The sequence below is a fragment of the Taeniopygia guttata genome, chromosome W (genome assembly GCF_048771995.1).
Source record: "Taeniopygia guttata chromosome W, bTaeGut7.mat, whole genome shotgun sequence".
In the NCBI taxonomy this organism is placed as follows: Eukaryota; Metazoa; Chordata; class Aves; order Passeriformes; family Estrildidae; genus Taeniopygia; species Taeniopygia guttata.
This window is the reverse complement of record NC_133064.1, coordinates 14,175,205-14,196,608: the sequence shown is the minus strand read 5'-3', so window position 1 is coordinate 14,196,608 and position 21,404 is coordinate 14,175,205. Positions and strand designations below refer to the sequence as shown.

Sequence of the window (21,404 nt, the reverse complement as noted above, 5' to 3'; positions counted from 1 at the left end):
GAATTTGCTGAAATTAAAGAGCATCTTGAAGATAGCAAGAAGGTTACAGATATATTTGAATTCTCCTTTCACTTAAAATGCCAACTGCAAACTGCTCTGACACAGACCTCTCTGTATGACAACTGACCATATGAAAGTGAGAAACATAGGAGACATTCTTGTATAGTAATTTCAAACCACTTTTGACTCCTTCATGCTGCAAAGATAAGTGGCAGAGGGGGGAAATCTTGCTTTTACTCGAAATGGATATAAACACAAGAGTATGTGAAATATCTCTTTTAAACTAATTGACTTAATTAGAATTGAAAATAAGGTCTATACTTCTAAGGTTTATATTTCTGAGATGGCTGGAAAGGCTTTTTTTTTTAATGTAGAGGTTAATAGAGAAATTAAATATGCACTGGATTAGAAGTCTAAGTCTGCTGCTGTAGAGACATATATACTTGAAATATTGAATATGTGTGGAAAAAACAATAAGTTAAAATAACTTTTGTAGTTAAGTTACTAGGAAGCATTTGCATACATTCTACTACTAGAAAGATCCATCATCTTAATCCACCTTTCCCACAGAATCATGAATTACCTTCTTGGTATCCATGCGATTCAAGTGGTTTTGAACGAACTGCACGGCAGCATTGAAATCAGTTTGATTAAACCCATAGGGAATATTCCAACCCAGAGACCCGAATTTGTATCTTTCTTGAATGGTGGAGTGCAGAAAGGCTACAGCATACAACAGTGGTTTCCATTGCACCATTTTACTGGCATCTAATAAATCCTGGTTGACACCTATTGATTGCAAATGGGCTTTATGAACATCACTGTAATTGTCTTTTCAAAACTACTTCAAATCAGTGCTAAAATATCACTCTAGAGATATTCACTTGGCTCTCTGCTTCTCCCAAGGGTAAATTATTGTTCCACAAAATGTTCTGTGCTGGAGACAGTTTATAGCATGTTATTAAATTGCTCAAATTAAAAGAGCAAACTTCAGGGGGAAAAACCCCACAATTTACTAACAGCTGAATTCACATAAAGTGTCTTTCTGCACAGACTTGGTCCTTTATTTTATGTAGTGTAAAGAGCATTTGATGGCTAACCATGCCATTTTTCTGCCAAAAGACAGAATATTAAAAGTTCAAACACTTTGAACTGAGATACTACAAGCCAAATTGTGAGAAAAGAAAAGGCATTCATTGTTTTGATATCCAATTAGTTGTGGCAACAGAACATCAGCAAATCTTCTTTTTAATTTTCAAAACAAAAACTAAGATGTGCCCTGGCATCATTGCAAGCAGTTCCTCATACGAGCTTACACCTACTACCAGTTTAACCTGACCACACAGTAGCATCACAGTCCAAAATCATTAGCATTCTATCACTCACCACTGTATGTTCTCTTTAGTCCAGCTCTGAGCCCTTGTGGTGGTTCATTGTTAAACTTAATCGACATTTGAAGAAGGGTGATGGGGAATTGTTTGTGAATGTCAGTTGTAATCCAAAGTCTAAAGCTTTCATGAACATTCTCTGTCTCTATTGCTGTGTCCATTAACTCATCCAGAAAGTCAAGTCCAAGGTGGCAGTTTTGTAGAAATGCCCAACCTCCCTAGTTTAAAACAATAGATTTTAAAAAGTTATCAACATTGTTCAAAAACTGAAATCTCCTTGATGGGAGCTAAGATCTGGGCTGTTTCTTCTGAAGATGGTGTTAGCTTATTTGGTTTTTTTCACCTGAACAAGTGGTCCCTACTTGTCTCATCTGGTCTATTTAAATATTCTCTGTTATTTCTATGGTTTTCCCCCCTCCACGCAGCCTCCCGAATGAATCCGACTAGCTCAGAGATATGGGGCTGTGAGGGGAGGAAATAGCAGGGAGAGAAAGGTAATCAGAAGAGGCTCCTTACCCAGGGTGTTGGAACAGCTCTCTTTATTCTGTGGTGTCCATGGAGAGCGGGGCAAAAGAGAAAGAGCAGGAAGTTTCAGGGGTCTATATAGGTTTTGGACAGGGTGGGCACTCCTGGCTCCCCGCCAACCCCATTGGGGCAGGAGGAAGGATTCAGGGGTTATCATGATCAGAGCCACAGAGGCCCTAGGAAAGGGGGGCAAAAGGGTGTCCAGGAGCTCACCGTAACACCTCCCCCTTATTAGTTAAACAAGGTTACAGGAATTCACTGGGCTCAATTCAACCCCAAGTATGGGTTTCCCACCACCCCATGTTGGTGGTGTGGTCAGGCCTCCTCAGGTTAGCCAACTCTATGTGGTTGACCTCTGAGGTAGAAGGTATGAGGCCCTTGATAGCTTTGAAAATCAAGTGACGCAGGATCCCGAACGCTAGGGTTACAAAGAACAGAATAACAAAGACTAACAAAATTGATCTAACTACAGATGTCCACCACCCCGTGAATCCCCATCCCTTGAACATTCTCTTCAGCATTTGCAGGATGACAACTTGCATGGGGTTCATCACAGGGTTGAGTGGAAGGTAGGTTTTCTCTAAAAGGGAAGAACAAACATTTTAAGAACATGTTAAAGCTTCTGTTTCTGCCGGAAGGAATTCCTGCCTAGGAACTTTCTTCTTCTCCCATCCGGCGGCGTCTTCTCTTTGAAGCATCCGATACTTGCTTCTTGTCCCCTTCTGCTTGACCTGGATTCTTGGGGACAAAAGGTTTCACCCACTTCTGGGGAATCCACCGAGGGCCTGAGGGAGTAGCTACACACGCATAGCCACGACCCCAGGTCACAAGTTCATAGGGACCCTTGGTTTCCCAAGTTTCTGGATCCCTAATCAAGACCGGTGGATGCTGAGACAATTTAAACTGCTTGCCACTGTTAAAGTGACGTACAACCGGTGGACTCATATTTTCGAATGAACAATTCAGAAAATTGATAGTAAACATAGCTTTACATAGCTTCTCTCGTGGAGACATCCACGGAGCTGAGCTGTTTTGTTTTTTCAATACCTGCTTGAGCGTCTGGTGTGCACGCTCGACTACAGCTTGACCTGTGGGGGAGTGGGCAATGCCAGTCTTATGTTCCACTCCCCACTGCTGGAGAAATTCCAGGAACTCCTTGGATACATACGCTGGGCCATTATCTGTTTTGATCGTTTTTGGCACCCCCAATACTGAAAATGCTTGTACTAGGTGTTGTTTGACATGTGCAGCCTTTTGTCCTATATGGGCAGAGGCATACACTGCACCTGAGAATGTGTCCACGCTTACATGAACGCATTCAAGGCGACCAAAACTCTGAATGTGTGTGATGTCTGTCTGCCATACCTCACAGCTGCTAAGGCCTCTGGGGTTTACCCCCATGCCTAAGGATGGTACCGCCTGGAGCTGAGAATTAGGACAGTTGGTCACAATGGCTCGGGCCTGACTCCGTGTTAGCTGGAACTGTCGAATCAAACCTGGCACATTCTGGTGGTAATGCTCGTGGCTCAGCTTTGCCTGTTGGAAAACATCAGGGAGACTTGCCTTTTCAACTGGTGCAGCGAAGGAGTCTGCTTTTCGGTTCCCCTCTGCAATCTCACCTGGCAAATCAGTGTGTGACCTCACATGCATCACAAAGAATGGATGCTCTCGGTGAGAGATTAAATAAATTAGCCTTGAGAGTAACCTGAAGAGATGTTAATTTTCTATTTCTCCGAGCACAGCCTGCTCCGCCCTGGACACTATACCTGCCACATAGGCAGAGTCCATCACCAAGTTGAACGGCTCGGAAAACCTCTCAAAAGCTCTCACCACTGCAGCCAGTTCAGCCACCTGGGGGGATCCCTCCACAAGCTCAACATCAGCTTCCCAATGCTGAGTCTGTGGATTTCTCCAAGTCATCACCGACTTGTGGGAAGCCCCAGAGGCATCAGTGAACACTGTGAGAGCCTTGAGTGCCCTCCGGCTCCTTTTTTCTTGAGGAATCAGGTGGAATTCCTCATTGAACAACTTGTGAGACGGGGCATGGACTGATATTTGTCCCCTATAGCTGTCCAGAGATAGCTGGAGACTGGCACTGCTCTGGAGCAAATGCTCAAACATCCCTTTGGTCAGCCTCTCAGGAGAGTTCCTTCTCTCCTCAGAAAGCCTGACTGGAAGGTGAATACATGCAAAGTCACACCCTGCTAATTCACACAACCTCACCCTGGCCTTCTGAATCAGCTTTGCTATCAGCTCTTGTGGCCTAGTGATGGTTTTGGATCTTTGGAACGATAGGAAAACCCATTCTATGATTAAGAGTGGGTCCTTCTGCCCCTTGCTCCATTGGAAAATCAACCCATGCAGGTGTGGCAGCTTTCCTAGAACAATGAACTGGAAAGGCAGATTTGGGTCACACCTGTGTGCCTGCCTCTCTGGCAAGGCCTTCTGTACCTTTTCGATTGCTGTCTTTGCCTCTGGAGTCAGTTCCCGGTGGGAGGTCAGCTCCCTCTCCCCCTTCAATAAATTGAAAAGAGGTTCCAGATCTTCATTCGTGAGGCCTAGCCAGGGCCTTACCCAATTTAAAGACCCACACAGCGAGTGGAGGTCTGCAAGTGTTCTGGGGTTGCAATTTATCTCCAATTTCTGTGGGACAATAGTCCTTGCAGAGATTTCCAAGCCCAGGTATCTCCAAGGTGGCATTCTTTGAACTTTGTCTTCCTGCAATTTGAATCCAGCAGAGGTTAAAACTTTAACCACTAGGTCAAGTGTATATTGGAGTATAGAGTCATTGGGAGCACACACAAGCACGTCATCCATATAGTGTAGGATGATGGCATCCTTTCTCTCTGCACGTACTGGAGACAGTAGTGCTGCTACATACTGTTGGCATATGAAAGGGCTGGATTTTAGACCTTGGGGCAAAACTTTCCAGTGGTAGCATTTCATCGGTGCTTCTCTATTGACCGTGGGAACTGAGAATGCAAACCTCGGGGCATCTTCAGGGTGCAATGGAATTTGGAAGAAGCAGTCCTTTATATCTAACACAGCCAATTTCCAGTCCTGGGGAAGCATAGCTGGACTCGGCATCCCCGGTTGGAGAGGCCCCATGTCCCCCACAATTTTGTTTATCTCTCTGAGATCATGGAGCAATCTCCACTTGTCCTTCCCAGGCTTCTTTATTACAAAGACTGGGAAATTCCAAGGGCTGTCTGTTTCTTGCAGGTGTCCTTGAGCTACCTGCTCCTCCACAAGTTTTTCAAGCGCCTCGAGTTTTTCTCTACTCAAAGGCCACTGTGCTACCCACTTTGGGGTGTTATCCAACCACTTTAACTTGTGGGCATGGCGCTCCACAGTGGCTACTCCCGAAAATCCTGGGGTGTCTTAGGAATGATTAATTGGACTCCCCACTGGGACATGGTGTCTCTCCCCCACAGAGGAGCCTTATAGTCTGCCACAAACGGGCGAACACTTGCTGATTTCCTGTCAGGTCCCTCAATTTGCACTACATTTTTAGAAATTTTTGCCAATGTAGTTCCTCCTATACCCTGAAGTTTGCCTGCCACAGGTTGCAATTCCCAGTGTGATGGCCACATGGTTTTGGGTATCACCGTGATGTCTGCACCTGTGTCCAGAACACCTTCCACATGAAGGTATTCTGACCCATGTGCTAGGTTGCATGTCATGGAGGGTTTGTCCTCTCCTACTACTTCCGCCCAGTAGACTTCTGGAGATTTTCCTTCTACTGTGATTTCTACTGGGATGGGAATGGCTTGTGCCAGAAGTTGCCCCTTTTCTAGATAGAATGGAGGGTGCAAGCAACGTGCCAACAGCATAAGGCTGGATATTTTTCCCTTAGTAGTACTGGGAACTATTTCAATCTCTGGAGGTGTGTATGCTGTGTCCCCAATAACAAAATACTCACTGTCCAGTTCCATATCGTACGCCTGCAGGTCCTGAGGGTTTTTTGATAGGTCCACAACAATGACTTTCCAATCAGTGTTTCTGAAATGAAATCCTTTGGCAGTCACTAAGCGGGGTCGGCCTAGTGGCTGCCAAACCTTGTTAGTAATACCTTTCACATTTTTATTTTTCTCTCTCCCCCCATCATAGTATCCACCCTCCCCCTTATTTGTTAAGAGAGAGGCATTGTCACATTTGTGTCCCACTATATTTATATCTTTGCGCGTAGCGGTGGGCACGCGCTGTGCATCTAGGTTTTTTGTTTGCTGATCTGTCTCTGGTTCTGGTTCTGAGGACAGTTCCTGGCAAAGTGTCCTGGTTTCTTGCAACGCAGGCAGATGATGTGCTGCAGCTGTTGTGATGATCTGGGTGGCTTCCTGGGGTTTGATGTAGCAGTGGCAACAGGCTGTAAATCTGCTGGTGCTCTATGACAGACAGGATTATCAAGCAGCTCTGCTTTCTTAGCGCAGGCCTCGATCATCTGGCCAAGAGTAGGTGCTGGATCAAGAGGAAGGCTGAGAAGAATCCTGCGACAGGTCTCGTTGGCATTCCTCTGGGCCATTTCTTTAATCAACTCTGTTTGCACACTGGTGTGTTGCACCTGTTTTTCGACTTGGCTTCTCAAACGATCCACAAACTGCAAAAAACTCTCAGAAGGAAACTGTTTGATATTAATATAGCTACATTCAACCTCAGTGCCTGGTAATTGATACAGCGTCTTTTCTGCAGCAGCACAGATTTTTTCCAAAACCGATCTAGATAACAGTCTGGTTTGTTTTTCTGGACATTGTATGTCTCCTGTCCCACACAAATGGTGTATTGTAAGGGGCTGGCCATCCATGTCGGTGGCATCACTGGGTGTACGCTGTATTTCTTGCAATACTGTTTCCAAAGCCAATTTCCACTTACTTTCCCATATCTCATATTCAGAGGATGTTAGTAAACATTTAAACAAATCAGTTATATCTTTCGGCACCATTTCATTTGAATTGAATGTTGCCCTCATCATACCCTTGAAAATCTCACTCGATCTCCCAAATTCTTTCTGAACCTTACAGATTTCTGTTTTGTCCCTGTATGGGAGAGGTTGGTATGTTTTTGTACCGTTTCTTCTCCCTAAATAAACCACTGGAGCTATAGATGGTATGGATTCCTCGGTAAAGTCAGGCTTATGTTCGTCCCGCGCACCCCCCACCTCGGTGAGGGGCAGCTGCCCCCCCCCCTCTCGGGCTGTCTGCTCCGCGGTGCAGACTCGGTCCCCGCCCCGGCTCTGAGCTGCGGGGCTGCTGTGCCCCGCCTCCGCCCTGCCGTCCTCGGCGCTGGGGCTCGGAGGAGTGCAGGGGCCGGCCCCGCCCCTGTTCTCGGGGCAACCCGGGGGCTGGCACTGATAAGGGAGGTGGGGTGTTGCTATGGGAGATAAGCAGGCGTCGGAGGAGGGGAGGGAGGAGGGGGTGGGGGCGGAGGGGGTGGCGGAGGGCGGGGGAAGCAAAGGAATGCGAGTGGGAGGGGGAGTGGGGGTTGGAGCGGCCAGCGCCGGTGAAACCACATGGTGTCCGCCATTATCTGGCCGCGTGTGCCCCGCAGATGCCGTGCTGCTCTTTAAGACGCACTCCGGGCTGTATTTTTCCGAAAAACAAGGTGTCAGAGGGGAATAAGGGGTGGGTGAGGGGTTTTCAGGGCTGGGGTATTGAGGAGGTGGGTAGGAAGGGGAAAAGGGGGTGTTAGAACTGTGGATCTGCGTTTGCATGCTCTTTTCTGCTTCTAAAATATTTTTCCGTGCTTGTAAAAATATCGGAATAAATCGAGAAACTTTATGTTCACCATTTTCGACTTTTAAAGTTAATATCTGTCCAATTTGAGTCCAAAAAGCAAACGAATTCAGGTCTTGCACAGTAAAATTTGGTATTTCTGTCTGTAGCCAGCACACAAAACGCAGGAGAAGCTTGTTAGGGAATGATACATTGTTTAAGTTATTGCTAAGATGTGTTAGTATACTCTTCTGCTCCAGTGAAATGTTAGTACCCATGATTTTAAATTGTTTCACTGGTCTAGTCTCCACCAGAGCTAATAACACAGCACGAATGATTCGAATTTCCCTCCGTGGAAAACCCGAGCGGGGGGGGCACAGGGGGAGGGGCGGTCCTCCCGCAGCTGTCGGAGCGCCTTCAGCCCGCTCCTCCCGTGCCTGTTCCCCGTGGAACGTGGGTATGCGCAGCCCACCGGTTCCCGCTTACTCGCAGTAGGGCCCTGGCTCACCGTCCCGCAAGCAGCCCTCGCAGTCCCTTATGGTAACCCCTCCCCGCCAGGCGCGGTCCCGGGTGCCGCGATCGGAGAATTTACCAAGCCTGTGACTGCGGGATTCGTCTGTGAAACCCTCTCTGGGGGTTCCCTCTCTAGTCGGCTCTTCCTGGGGTACTCAGGCAGAGGTCCCCGACTGTGCCCCGTGACTCAAAGCTTTTAAAGGCAGCTAGAGTACCAGGGCAATTGACTGTCCCAAAAGCTTTTGACTTCCACCGAAATAGGGGGTCCAGCTTCTTCGTGGGCTCAGAGCAGCACACGTTGGGCGCCAACTGTTATTTCTATGGTTTTCCCCCCCTCCACGCAGCCCCCCGAATGAATCCGACTAGCTCAGAGATATGGGGCTGTGAGGGGAGGAAATAGCAGGGAGAGAAAGGTAATCAGAAGAGGCTCCTTACCCAGGGTGTTGGAACAGCTCTCTTTATTCTGTGGTGTCCATGGAGAGCGGGGCAAAAGAGAGAGAGAGCAGGAAGTTTCAGGGGTCTATATAGGTTTTGGACAGGGTGGGCTCTCCTGGCTCCCCGCCAACCCCATTGGGGCAGGAGGGAGGATTCAGGGGTTATCATGATCAGAGCCACAGAGGCCCTAGGAAAGGGGGGCAAAAGGGTGTCCAGGAGCTCACCGTAACAATTCTCTACCTTTTCCATTTCAATACATTTAAAACATACCTTGTCATGACTACAGCGCTGATAGAAACTGGTATATTTTGACTTACATAAGGGATCTCAGGAGTAGCTCCACAGAGCAACCTGCGAAACCTTGCTCCTCACAGGGGTTCCAGGCTTGGAAAATAATCGAATAAACATATATTATTAACCTATTTCTATCAATCAATAGATGTCAAACTTCTTTATATGAATTACCATATTTCATTAAAGGCATCTCATATACCTCTTCCCTAAGACACCTTGTGAGACAGTGAGGGAAGGTAACTGCGTTTCTCTTGACTAAACTAAAGATGCTCCTTTCCCCTGTTTTTGAATGGGTTTCTTCTCATTTGATCTGTCAATTAGTTCCTTATGAGAAGTTATCGAACAAGAATCTGAAGCAAAAGTAAAACAGGTCATAAAAAGAAGCTCATAGCAAAGGAGAGTAAGATCAGTATTTTCACATCAGCGGGCATAGCAGTAGTACCACCTGATGCGCAAAGCATGCCAGATTGGAACATCTCACCTTTCTCATACGGATAGTTTTTCTCTTTAATTCCTCATCCTGTAAAATGCCTGTTACCAGATTGTCCCTCCCAAGTCCAAATTCAGGTTCAGACTACAGCAATACAAAATAACTTGCTATACTTATCTTGTTTTTCTCAAGTTTATGTAACTATCAATAGCATATCTGGAATTCATTTTCTTTATTTAACAAAATACATCCATATTACTAAAATAAAAAACTGAAAATATATTCTGAAATGCCTACAGAAGAATATTTGCTGGTTATATAATCAAAAAAAACCAAAAAATCAATTCAGCTCTGTTCATCAGTCTGCAATCACTATAAAATCCCCATTTTATATGAAAAACACTCAATTTTCAAGGAAAAGTATCTGCACAGTACCAAGAAGTTTGCTGTGGCAAATTGAAGGAGTGTAAAAATACAGTTCTCTTGCTTAGGACACGTATATAAATAAACGTAGGCATTTGCATCAGCACTAACTACCCACCAAACAACTTTATCTCATGGCAGGATTTTTATTTCTAAGTGCTTAATACAGAGAGAAAAACATTCCGGTTTTTGTTACTTACATGAGCCACTGTCTGCTGTAGAAGTTTACGAGCATGGATTCCTTGCCCCTGGCCCATGGAAACACAATATGTTTCTATCTTCAGTCTTTTTCCCAAAGCAGTAATTGAGTCCGTAGGATCAGAGCCCACAGAAAGAAAGCATATGGGGGGAGTACGTGGATCTGACTCTTTCCCATGTTTTCTCCAAGTCCAAGATGACTCCCTCTGCGTATTTCTCCCCCATAGTGTCAATGATATATTTTCTTGCCTATATTAAAAAGGGTAAATTTAACTTGTGACCTAACCATTTTATACTGTTTTCTTCCCAGTGTAAATATTACCAAAAGGTCAACTGAAGACCAAAGAAATTTAAAAATTTATATCAAAAATATAAATATACAACAAGTTTATTTTTACATGTCAACACATCATACTGTCTTTGAAGGCATTATTTTTTATAGCCTTATACAACCAGTGAATTTTTTAAAAATAATTATTATATTACATATATCTGTATGTATTTTTATATGTAACCATAATTAGAGTATAATAAAAAATAACAACTTCTCTAAAACTTTGGAAAAATTTTAATGATTTAAGGATATCTCCATTAGATAGTGTAACTCTTAGCCTCAGAATCTAGAAAAATAAGAGAAAAATACTAAAGATGGGCTTCAAAGCTTGTAGGCCTTTCTCACTCTGCAGTAAAATAAGCAAAGAATTAACAGTAGTAATGATTACAATAACGATCACTAAGTAGACAATCCAGAGGAATAGGTGAAAACCAACTCTTCTCCCCTCTCTATTTATCTTTAAAAATTCTAGATTATTGTTCTTTTTCTCAAAGAAATAGAAAAGGCTCTTTCAAACAGTCTGAGATGATCTTTCTTACACTCTTTCCCCCCACACAGATCTTGTCTTAGATAAATCTTCCCCTTAACACCTCTGGGTTATCTCTCGGAGACAAAAGACATTCAGCATATAACATTTGATAAACTATCAGTTTTCATAAAACCATGGAAAGATGAAAGTTTACCTTGCCCCATTAACAGTAAGGAGGAACTAATCTTGTGTGATCTGTTTCAGACACATAGCAGACATCATAGAGATATTCATCGTACAGTACTGCTTAATCTATTGACTGCAGTTACACCAGTAACTGGTGAGATTTTCTCTGAATCCAATCACAATGTCTAAAGATATGCATCAATAAAATTAACACCACACTTCAAGTGATGCATTCTAATTTCAGTAAGTCATCATTAATTGTTCTGAATTGTCAGTAATGTTATAAATTTTTGTTCTTTTTTACTGGAGAAGAACATAAAGTTTAAAAATAAGTTCCTAGAAAATTATTTTTCTTTTAAAAAGGTCTATTTAATAAACTTCAGTTCTGTAATTTTTAAATAGATGTGTTTAAATTGAGAACTTTGAGCAGACTTTATTAAAGATTTTTCCAAAGTGATTCTAATTCTTCCATGCAAGAAATAGTTTCTCAATTAAATTGTTTTCAATTTTACCTCATCCAGTCAAGTTCATTAAAAGATTTGACTTCAGTTTAACATAGTGACACTTCTAGAGTTCTAGTGAGTAAGCAAGGATAGTCAAAAGTATCTTCTGAACTAATAAAGCAGATCTGGATAAACACATATGATTCCAGCAGAAATCACCACAGTGGGTAATATTTGTTCAATATATTGGAATAATTTTTTATCGCTGCCCTTGTAACAAATACATAAATAGTCTGAAAAGAATTTCAGAAAATACAACATAAAGGTCCATTACAAAATGGACCGTTAGCATTATATAAGATAGTACAAACCTGCAATCTGAAAACTATTACTGTAGTGATACCTAAATAGACCATGTAGGCTGTAAAAATATACCTGAGCTATGGTCCCGTCAGGACACCAAGATCTGATAAGAAGACGATGTCTGAAGCAGTCCAGAGATTGACCATAGCCACTAGGAACCGATTCTTCTTCGGGATTCTTACTATCAAACCAGATTTTCCACTGTTTTCTCTGGAAATCTGCAATTATACCACCAAAGAAGCAAATATTACTAAACAGACAAGTCATATTTGCACTGCCACTAGGTCGCAAACTTTTAATGAGAGTCAGAGATGTGAAATTCACACCCAGGCATTTGTTTAGAGTCATTCTTCCACAGATTTAAAAAGGCTAATAAAAATTATAGGATAAAATTTCAGATTATAAGTATGCTATTGTAGAATACACAACCCTGGAGTATTCATATTCTGAAAACAGGAGCTATTAATCAGCATGTTATATTCTGATATAATATAGCATAGCTATGTCAGAATATGGATAGCTAGGCACAGATACAGCTTTGAGAACAGCAAGTACATAATTGCTCTCCACATGAATGTACCTTCTCCCTAACTTTTACTCCATGTAACCAGAGTAATATTGGAACAAGCATCATAAAACATAGTGCAAGAAAGCACAACAGGGATGCAAGATAATGTAATAACCAGAATAAAAATAAATTTGCAATATATTAATTGGATAATTGTATTGGGATAATCCCAATCTGAAAATATTACCATTTTAGAACGTATGAACACTCTACACTCTTCTTATTTTCTTGGGCGTGGTTGAGATTTTATATCAACATATGTTGCTAAGCAGTCAGGGCCATAGCTGTGGCCATCTGCTATCAGTTTTGCTTCTCTTCCATTAAATAAGCCATTTTCCACCACATGGCTGGATTGTTACCAGACAATTACTTGTTAGACAAGAGATCAACTTTCAAAAGCTCTTACGTACTTGATCAAGAATATCTGAAAACTGTTCAAGCTTACTGAGCTCCACCAAGTTCAACCAAGTCATATCCAGAATCCACTTAGCTGGCTTAGGAGGACAAGCTTTAAGGTCTAGGGAAGCACCACCTACAAGAAATTGAAATTAGTTATTAGCACTGTTGGAGAGACAAAGAAAAATAAACAAAATAAGAAGGAAAAAAAACAAATACAATAATCCATTTTTTAAATAATGATGTTTCTGAAGTTTTCTACCTTACAAAACCATGCCATATTTGATTAAGCTGAGTTTGCAATTTGGTTAATTTATAGTGGTTTTTTAATATTATGTAACTTAGTCAGAAGCATTAGCCAATTTACATTTTGAGGCTTTACTGGCTTTTTGTGCAATGTGCCTGGAAATAAAGGCTTTTTGGGAAAAGCTATTTTGAAGATTCAACATAGAAAAATTTACACATATAATCCATTAATAAATACTGCCAGGAAAACTAAGTCTCTTGAAAAGGTAATATAAAATGGATCCAAACTTTCAAGTGAACTCAGTGCTTGTATGCAGTTGAGGCCAAAGCCATGACCTTGTCTCATGCAGCTGAGACTCCAATGTTCTTTTAAAATGTTAGCATCATTTTCTGCTCCTATTTGCTGCAGTTACTATAATATGTTTAGTACAATAACAATTTTTCTAAGCTAAACACATACCTGATGGTATTTGAGCAGCAGACAACAATATTCCTTTCAAATTCTCATGATTAAAAAGATATATTCATCAATATTCAGTGTGCTGCTAGAAATTAGAGCTGCCATACAAGGTTGTCTGTCACCAGATCAGAATGATAAACATGTATTCTTACAATTGACTGATTTCTCATGCGCAAAAGGAAGGAGCATGCTGGCTAGGAGATACAAATACATACATTTTCTAAAATAACAATGTGCTCTCCTTATAATTTATTCATAGTTTTCACTTTTAATAAGTGTCAGAAATTCTTCATGTTTCACTCTGTTTCTTTGTATATCAATCCTCAAAGTAAGAAGTAATGTGAAAAGAAATTTATGCTCCTCATAGAGCCCTCAGGCAGTATGTTTGAATACTTCATATGTCCTATATTCAATAATATTGGTAACCCTCTTGCTGGTTATAGGGCTCTTGGTAGACCTGTTAGAAGAAAGGTCTGCAGTTGGAATTTAATTTTCTTAGTCTTTATAGAAAGGGAATACTGTGCAAAAAAGAAAAAGCCATAGTTCAGTATTTTCAAAACATGAAAAATAATAGATCACAAACAGAATATCAGACAGCAAGCTGGCAACAACATTCAGACTGAGGGAACAACAACAAAAAATCCTTTCTAATCAAGTCTTTTTGTCCAGCTGAAAATCAATGCAGTATAATGGTATTTAATTATCTAATGACAAATTTTGAGGGACTGTAAGTACATTAGAAGGGTCTTTGCCTTGTTAACTTACAAATTTTTATGGGTATTTAAGCTGACAATTCTTGATCAAGATTGTAAGAAGCAAGAGTCTTCTTTCTTATATTAGTTTACAATAAATCTTTACTGTACTACAGGCACCTCCAGGAATGGGTAAATACAAATTATACTTATTGTTAGCTAAATTACCTGGCTAAGGAGCGGTCAAAAAGCCCCAAAAACTGTCGAAGTGATGTCTGATACATGACATTGACCATGCTCATCTCATTGATAAGGAAGTACAAGATGCTACCTAGTGTTGCAACTGAAGAGCAGGAAAGAAAAATTTGTTAAAAGTAGAAATGTAGAGCAGAAAACTTTAACTCTCCAAAACACATACAATGATCTTCACACTAATGATAACTGAAGATCCTTGAGTTTTTCTATTCTTTACTGCCAGAAAAATAATAAAATCATTCATTTAATCCTCATGTATATATCAGGGGAAAAAATTCTTTTCTGTAATTAATGCAAACTATGTAAAGTCCAGTTTTCAAATACGAGCATATCTGGAGATCTGCAATATTCAGATCAGCAGCAGAACACATAAAAATTATGGCTGTTTAAAATACTGTTTAAGTATCCAAACAAATTTCTTTTTATAAACTTTTACAAGATTCATATAGAAGAAATAGCTATATTGATTGAACTTACCCAGCACTGATTTAACTTCTTTTCAGGAGTCATTCAGTTTTAAACACAAAGGTTTTACAATAGCTGCAATGTTTCTGGTACACTAACTGTATCATCTTACACATTTCATAGAATACAGACAATTACAGAGAGCTATTTTTCCCTGTTTTCCCTGGGTTTTTTTCACATTTTTTCACCTGTCAGTTAAAAGTCAAAAGACTCATGAAATTTGTTGACTATAACAACCAAAGGATAAATGGTGAAGCATTCATCAGAACAGATATAGAGAGTACTTAATGTTATACAAGCTCTGTAAAAGAATGTCAACATGTTGAACTCAAACATATACTTATCTAAACACCCTAATGATGTGCTTGTTTATAGAGTAATGGGAAGTCTACAAAGAGAACAATTCATTCAATTTTATAAATTCCACATGAGGCATAACATTGACTATTTTCTCTGTTACAGCTCAATATGACGTCTCCTGGATACATTTTACTTACAGGAAAACACAGATCTCTCCCACCAGTTTTTGGTCTTCCTGATCTCATCCTACCATTTCTCCTACTCTAAGTATTGGTGTTTTAAATATATGGTCTAGCTATTTGTCTTCTATGACTACCTTCACTCACCAGGTCTGTACTCTTTGTGGGCTGAATTGATCTGTACTTCAGTTTCAGCAGAAGCTTGCAGTTTCTGTGTTGTTTCTTCAGCAGTCTTCTTAGTGTTATCCAATACAATTAGCAGAGTCTCATCATCTGCCAGAGAACTCTTAGTGCTTGTAAGTTGAAATAAAAGGTTATCTTCTAGGTTTTTAATTCTCCTTTTGTTCATAGTCACATCTTCAATAAGATCAGTTCTTTCTTTCTCTAATTCCTATTGGATTACATGGTAATATTTGGAAAACAGACGAGCAATCAAAAATAAAAGAAAAAACCCAAATATTTAGCTTAAAAAAAATACTGATCCTGCTAAAACAGCATAGGTCAAAACTAGCTGAATTATTTTGGGGAAATAATTCCAGTGGTATTTCTGACATAATATCTATTGCCAGGATCTGAACCTGCTACATAAGTAGGCATTAACAAATAATTTCTAAAAATATTATGGAAGATGCTTGTATCATGCCATAAAAGAATAACAAGTTCACAATGGTTTGTCTTCTCTTTCTGTTTCAGAAAAGACAAATGCAAACACCATTCCAGACATAGGATTTTATTCCCCTACATGTAATCTTACCCTCATTTATGCCTTGCTTTACAATTGCCATATGGAAAACTTAGACTCAATGGCCATGCTTAGTCATCAAATCAAGCATCATATATTTCAAGAAGTGCCAATACTCCTCCATCAGACAGGGATAGTTTCAGTCTCTCACTAAAATGCTTCATTAATCAAGAAATATGTAGAACTTGAGTTACATCACTAGAATTATTTCTTTTATACATTTAGTAATACAATCTGGGTGGTTTATGTACCTAGATTCTTTTCCAGTGCCTAAATATAGAAGATGAATAACTGTTAACCAAGAGTTTTACATTAAAAAACAGCTATGTGAAATCCCTAGAAAAATATTTTTCAGCTATAACAATCTGTTCTGTTCATTCTTAAAATTAACCTTTAAAAACTTCATATAAATTAGTCCATCAGAGATAAAAATCCTCTACTGAAATATAACTAAATGTTTCAGTACAGTGAAGTAAAAAGAAAGAAAAGAGAGAGGACGGGTTAAGAGTTTTTCATAGGAGAAGGTTAATATGAACCTTATGAATGAACAGTAAGTGAGCCAGTTGGTAAAAATATTTGCTGTCTAGATAAATACTTCACCAAATTTACAGTGGTCTGGTGAATAATTTTAACACTGTCTCTCTGAACTTGGAAGTTCCGTGTTCACTCCATCATTTCCAAGTCCATTTCCATGTTGTTTACCGGCTGCTAATATTCCAAAGGAATAAGGACAGCACTAAGAAACACATAACCTCTCATATAGCACTAGAGACATTATGGACCTGAGCCCTTAGCAAGGCTTAAGGAGAGGTTTTACTCCCCCATTTGAGTAGTCTTTCTTCATGCAGCTTTGAAAAACTATTACAACTTTTGAAATTGTTTTTTTTTTAATTCTTTTTCCACATTCTAAACTTTTGGTCTTCTTAACCTACATTCTCCTCCTACATTCCTAATATAAACATTCATTTATTTTAAAGAATGCTCCTTTACCTTAAAAAGGAAATTCAGAAAAATTATCTTTTATTATCAGATTTAGAGTTTTTTTCTTGGCATATTGCAACATCATAATCATCACCAGGTAGAAAATATTTAGTGGGACAATAATTTTAGAATAATGCAAATGCAACATAACTTAGAGGATGTGCTTACTTATTCAAAAGATCTGACAAAAAAATGATGAAAATAGACAAGAAAACTACAGTTATCTGCATTTCAATCAACTGCTGCTTCATGGAACTGCAGAAAAGCAGGTAAAAGTTTCATGAAACATTCTTTTCATGCAAGTTTGATGAAGTGAGAACTTCTAAATTGCATTAAAAGGCAGTTATCATCCAATTAAATATAATAATTAACATACTGCGCCAAATTAAACTTCATGTTTTGCTGATTCAGTTCAAAAATTTAAACATACTTTAGAATTCAATGCTTCATAAAAACAGAAAGAAATTCTCCTCACAAGAGCCTGGAAAACAAGGTGGAGACAGTTCACCAAGCTAAAGTGAAGTAACCCTAGATCAAAACCTTACTAAAAAGCTCTTAAGCTCACCTATTAAGCTCTTAAAATGCTTTTTGCAGATGAAAAAGTGTAAACAGTTGAAAGCTTTCTTCATAGCTTCAAAAATTTCCAGTCATAACACCAAGAATGCAGAAAAAATAAACCAAGTTATCATGTACATAAATTCAAGGAACTTGCACCAAAGAGACTATTTCAGATTCTGTTTTATGGAGTTCATTTCACAAGCAGACGACATTTTGCCAACTGTACCAAAGAATGCTATTTATTGTTAATATTCATAAAATATGAAAGCTGCTACATAGCTTATATCATCCTCTCACAAAATTCACAAGTAAAAGGATTTGCATCAACCGTTCCTTACAAAACTCAAGCCTTTTTTGCAGCAAAAAATCTTGATATATGAATGTGAAAATTCAAAAAACCATAAAGTTACTGCATATTATAACTCCACTACTAATCTGACTTACCTATGACACTAAAAAACAAGCTTTTTGTCAAATTAAATAACGGCCAATGTATCAAAATAATGATATCATTTTAATATCATAAGCTATAATACCTTCAGACATATATCAAATCTTCAAATCCTATTACTCCAGGAAATAAAGGAGAATCAAATTTATACAGATCTACCAGCTGTATGCTTATCCTTATGCTTCACTTGTATCTTGCAATTGGCTTACATTCTGGTGGAAAAGAAGAAATCAGTACTAGTGTTCCTATCAGTAAACAATTAATTCTGTGAGATATATGTGACAAAGATTCTTTTAATGGACATAGCAGACAACAGAGAGCCAGACTTTGCAGAAATTTTAAATACCATGCTCCTTTTCCTTGCTGGAAAAGGAAGGAAAGAAATTCATTCTAAGACCACAACCATATAAAAGATGGTAGAATAGGAAGAATGATAGAAATGTGCATAAAAATCTTGAAGAACTCTGATTTCAAATAAATAATCTCTCCTCTTTTTGGGACAGAAGTTCCGCACATACATTGTAACACTGGATATCACCAAGCAGTCATACTGCTCGAATCATTTGGCAAACTTTCTCACAGTAAAATAGTTCCACCACTCTCCTACCAAAGGCTACAAAAGGTAGTAAGAACCAAGACACCAAAGAGGGAAACCCCCAGATTCCCAAAGATGCATCATTAGACATCATAGGAAAGTGTTTGGATGTGATGTATTCAAATTGACTTCTCAGGCAACCTTGAACCACGAGGTGTATAAAGAGAGACCAAGAAAACTGCGACATGGTTAAGTATATTCTGTAGAAGTTCCTCTGCCTGTCAAGTTGTCCACTTGTCATTTATCTAGAGGAAATATCCCTGGGGGTTTCAAACAAAGCAGTAGTGAGCATAACACTCTGAGAAGTTGGTAGAGAGAGCACCCTATGTCCATTTATTAGACATTCCCTCTTAGTGACAAAGAGGCCATTGAACAGCAGAATAATTTTAATTTGGAAGGCACCTACAGAAATTAACTAGTTCAACCCCTGCTCGGACCTAAACAGCTCAGTTGCTCAGTGCAATGTCCAGGTGAATCTTGAACCCTTCCCAAAACAGAAATCCCACAAAGTCCTTGGTTAATCTACTCCTGGGCATGACCACTCTTGATGTAATTATATTTTCCCTCATATCTAATCAGAATTCTTCATGTTCCAATATGAGTTTTAGTTCTCCATCTACTTCTTGGCTCCTCTGAGAAAAGTCAAGCTCCTCCCTTTCCTGTGTCCTCCAAGCAAGCACACAGCAACAGCAATGACTGGAGGAATTTAATAAACTGTCTCCTGGAGGAATGTACTATTACTTCAAGGCCCAAGAAGTAAAGTCTGGCATAAGGCTTTGTGAATATACACATCACAGAGTGTTTTACATAGACAGTGATAATTTCTTTACATAGTGGGTTGACAAGCCATCAGTGGTTGAAGGGGAGCTGATGGTGCAATGAAGCTGTCTGATAAAAAACAGACCTTAACAGAATGAGTGTGATTTTTCTCACGAGATCCATGCACTGTTTGGGAATGAAATGCAACTACTCAACATGAACAAGATGACTGAGTCTATTAACAAGAAAAATCTTACACTGGCGGGGCAGAGGGAGGTATTGGAATGATGGGAGAACCTCAACAGATGCCACGAAAGGAAACAAAGATATTCCTGTCCTTCCTCTCTAGTGAAGGTCAACTGAAACTATTGCCAAAATCTTAGTAAATACAGAGTCATAGCTGCATAGTGTTTCTTATAACGTGAACATTGCCTGACCTTGTACCTACAGGGATTAGCTGTTCCATAGTTTAAAAGGTACCAACCAGCCTCCCTCCAGAACTCCATGTGGCATGTTAATTGGGACTGGCATCTTGAACCTGGATTTCCTCAACTAATATATCTGCAATGTCAAAAGGTATGTCAGTAGGTGGCCCATTTTCCCTTGAGCAAGGAAATAACTAAGTCTGAATTCTTTGCATTAGGTTATGTTGCCATGAGCTCCAGGGCTTGTAGACAGAACATCAGTTTTGATTTCAGGCCCCTTTGCTTTTCACAGGCCATTCTCATGAGGTAATAACTCATTGAGGCAGGAAAAAAAAGGTTAATACAGCACAGTTGCAACAATAAAGAGACAGAGAAACTTCCACATGAATGAGTCAATTGCTTCTGTGCCACTTTTTAAACCATTACAAATAGGTTATATCAAGAATAATCACAATAGAGAGAGCCAGAAAGTTACCTTGCAATATTGGTATAGAGAGTAATAAATTAAAGTAAAATATTCTACAGGAAAATATAAGAACTACAGACAGGAAAAGAGATACAACAAATTATTTAACCTGTTTCTCTGTGAGAATGACTCTGCCTAAGAGTTGATTTTCAAGACCTTTCATGGTTACAGTAAAGTCAATGATGGAGGTTTGAGCACTAATTTCAGGAGAGTAACAAGGATTTGGTAGTTTTGTAGTAATGTAAAGTCTGAAGCCATTCATAACATCCACTTCCTTATCACCAACTTTTACCTTAAGTTAAAAAAGGTTAAAAAAAAGTCTTGAAATATAAAGAACCAATACACACATTTTCAGATACTGCATATAGGAAAAAAGGTTACGTTTTTCTCCTTAAAGGCATAAAAATCCATTTTTAAATCATACATCTGATGCAAAAACTTTGTTAAGAACAGTCCAGGACCACCTTAAATGGCCCATTCAAACATTATTTCAACTTCTAAAAATTGTCATAAGCAAAGGAATGAGGAACTCTATGCATTAAATATATTAACCATTTGTGAACTTAAATCCTACCTTTTATTTTCTTTCATTAGCATTGATCAAATTTAAATTAGTTTAATTTTTCTAGTCCTATATTTATTAGGAGTTATTTTGCTAAGGAGAAGTTTTGGGGAGGGGAAGGGTGGAAAGGAGAATTTACATATGTTTGCTGATTTGTTTTATTTTTACCTTGTTGGCTGAACCTGTTTTAATGATGTTTCTTTCCAAAATGTTATCAAGTGCTGGGTCCAGCTCTTCTCCAATATCTTCTACTAAAAGAGGTCTTCCCAAAGAAAGGCTGTCTTCTAAGTGGTTTCTAAAATACTTATGATTCAAAGAAGTGATCTAAAAACATAGATGCAATACCTTATGCCAATCTTTTTCTTAGTTTCATATTTATATATTATTTCATTTTCTTTACAGTACTGCCAAAAGCAATGATCCTGTGAGTAGACCAGTATTAATGTAAACATTGTGAGCTCAAGGAAAGGGAACATCAGCATATCCTATTGCCAGATCTCATGGAATGCAAAGTTCTATTTTTCAGCTGCAAAGATAGAAGCAAAGCCGCACTTCCAATTTTGATATCCTATGAGTATAATTACTCAAGAATTTC

General features: G+C 39.5%; 1 pseudogene; it reads right to left on the bottom strand.

Annotated features, from left to right (window-relative positions):
- Positions 1–550: 550 nt before the first annotated feature.
- Positions 551–21,404, bottom strand: part of LOC140682051 (dynein axonemal heavy chain 5-like) — a 37,399-nt pseudogene continuing 16,545 nt past the window's right edge.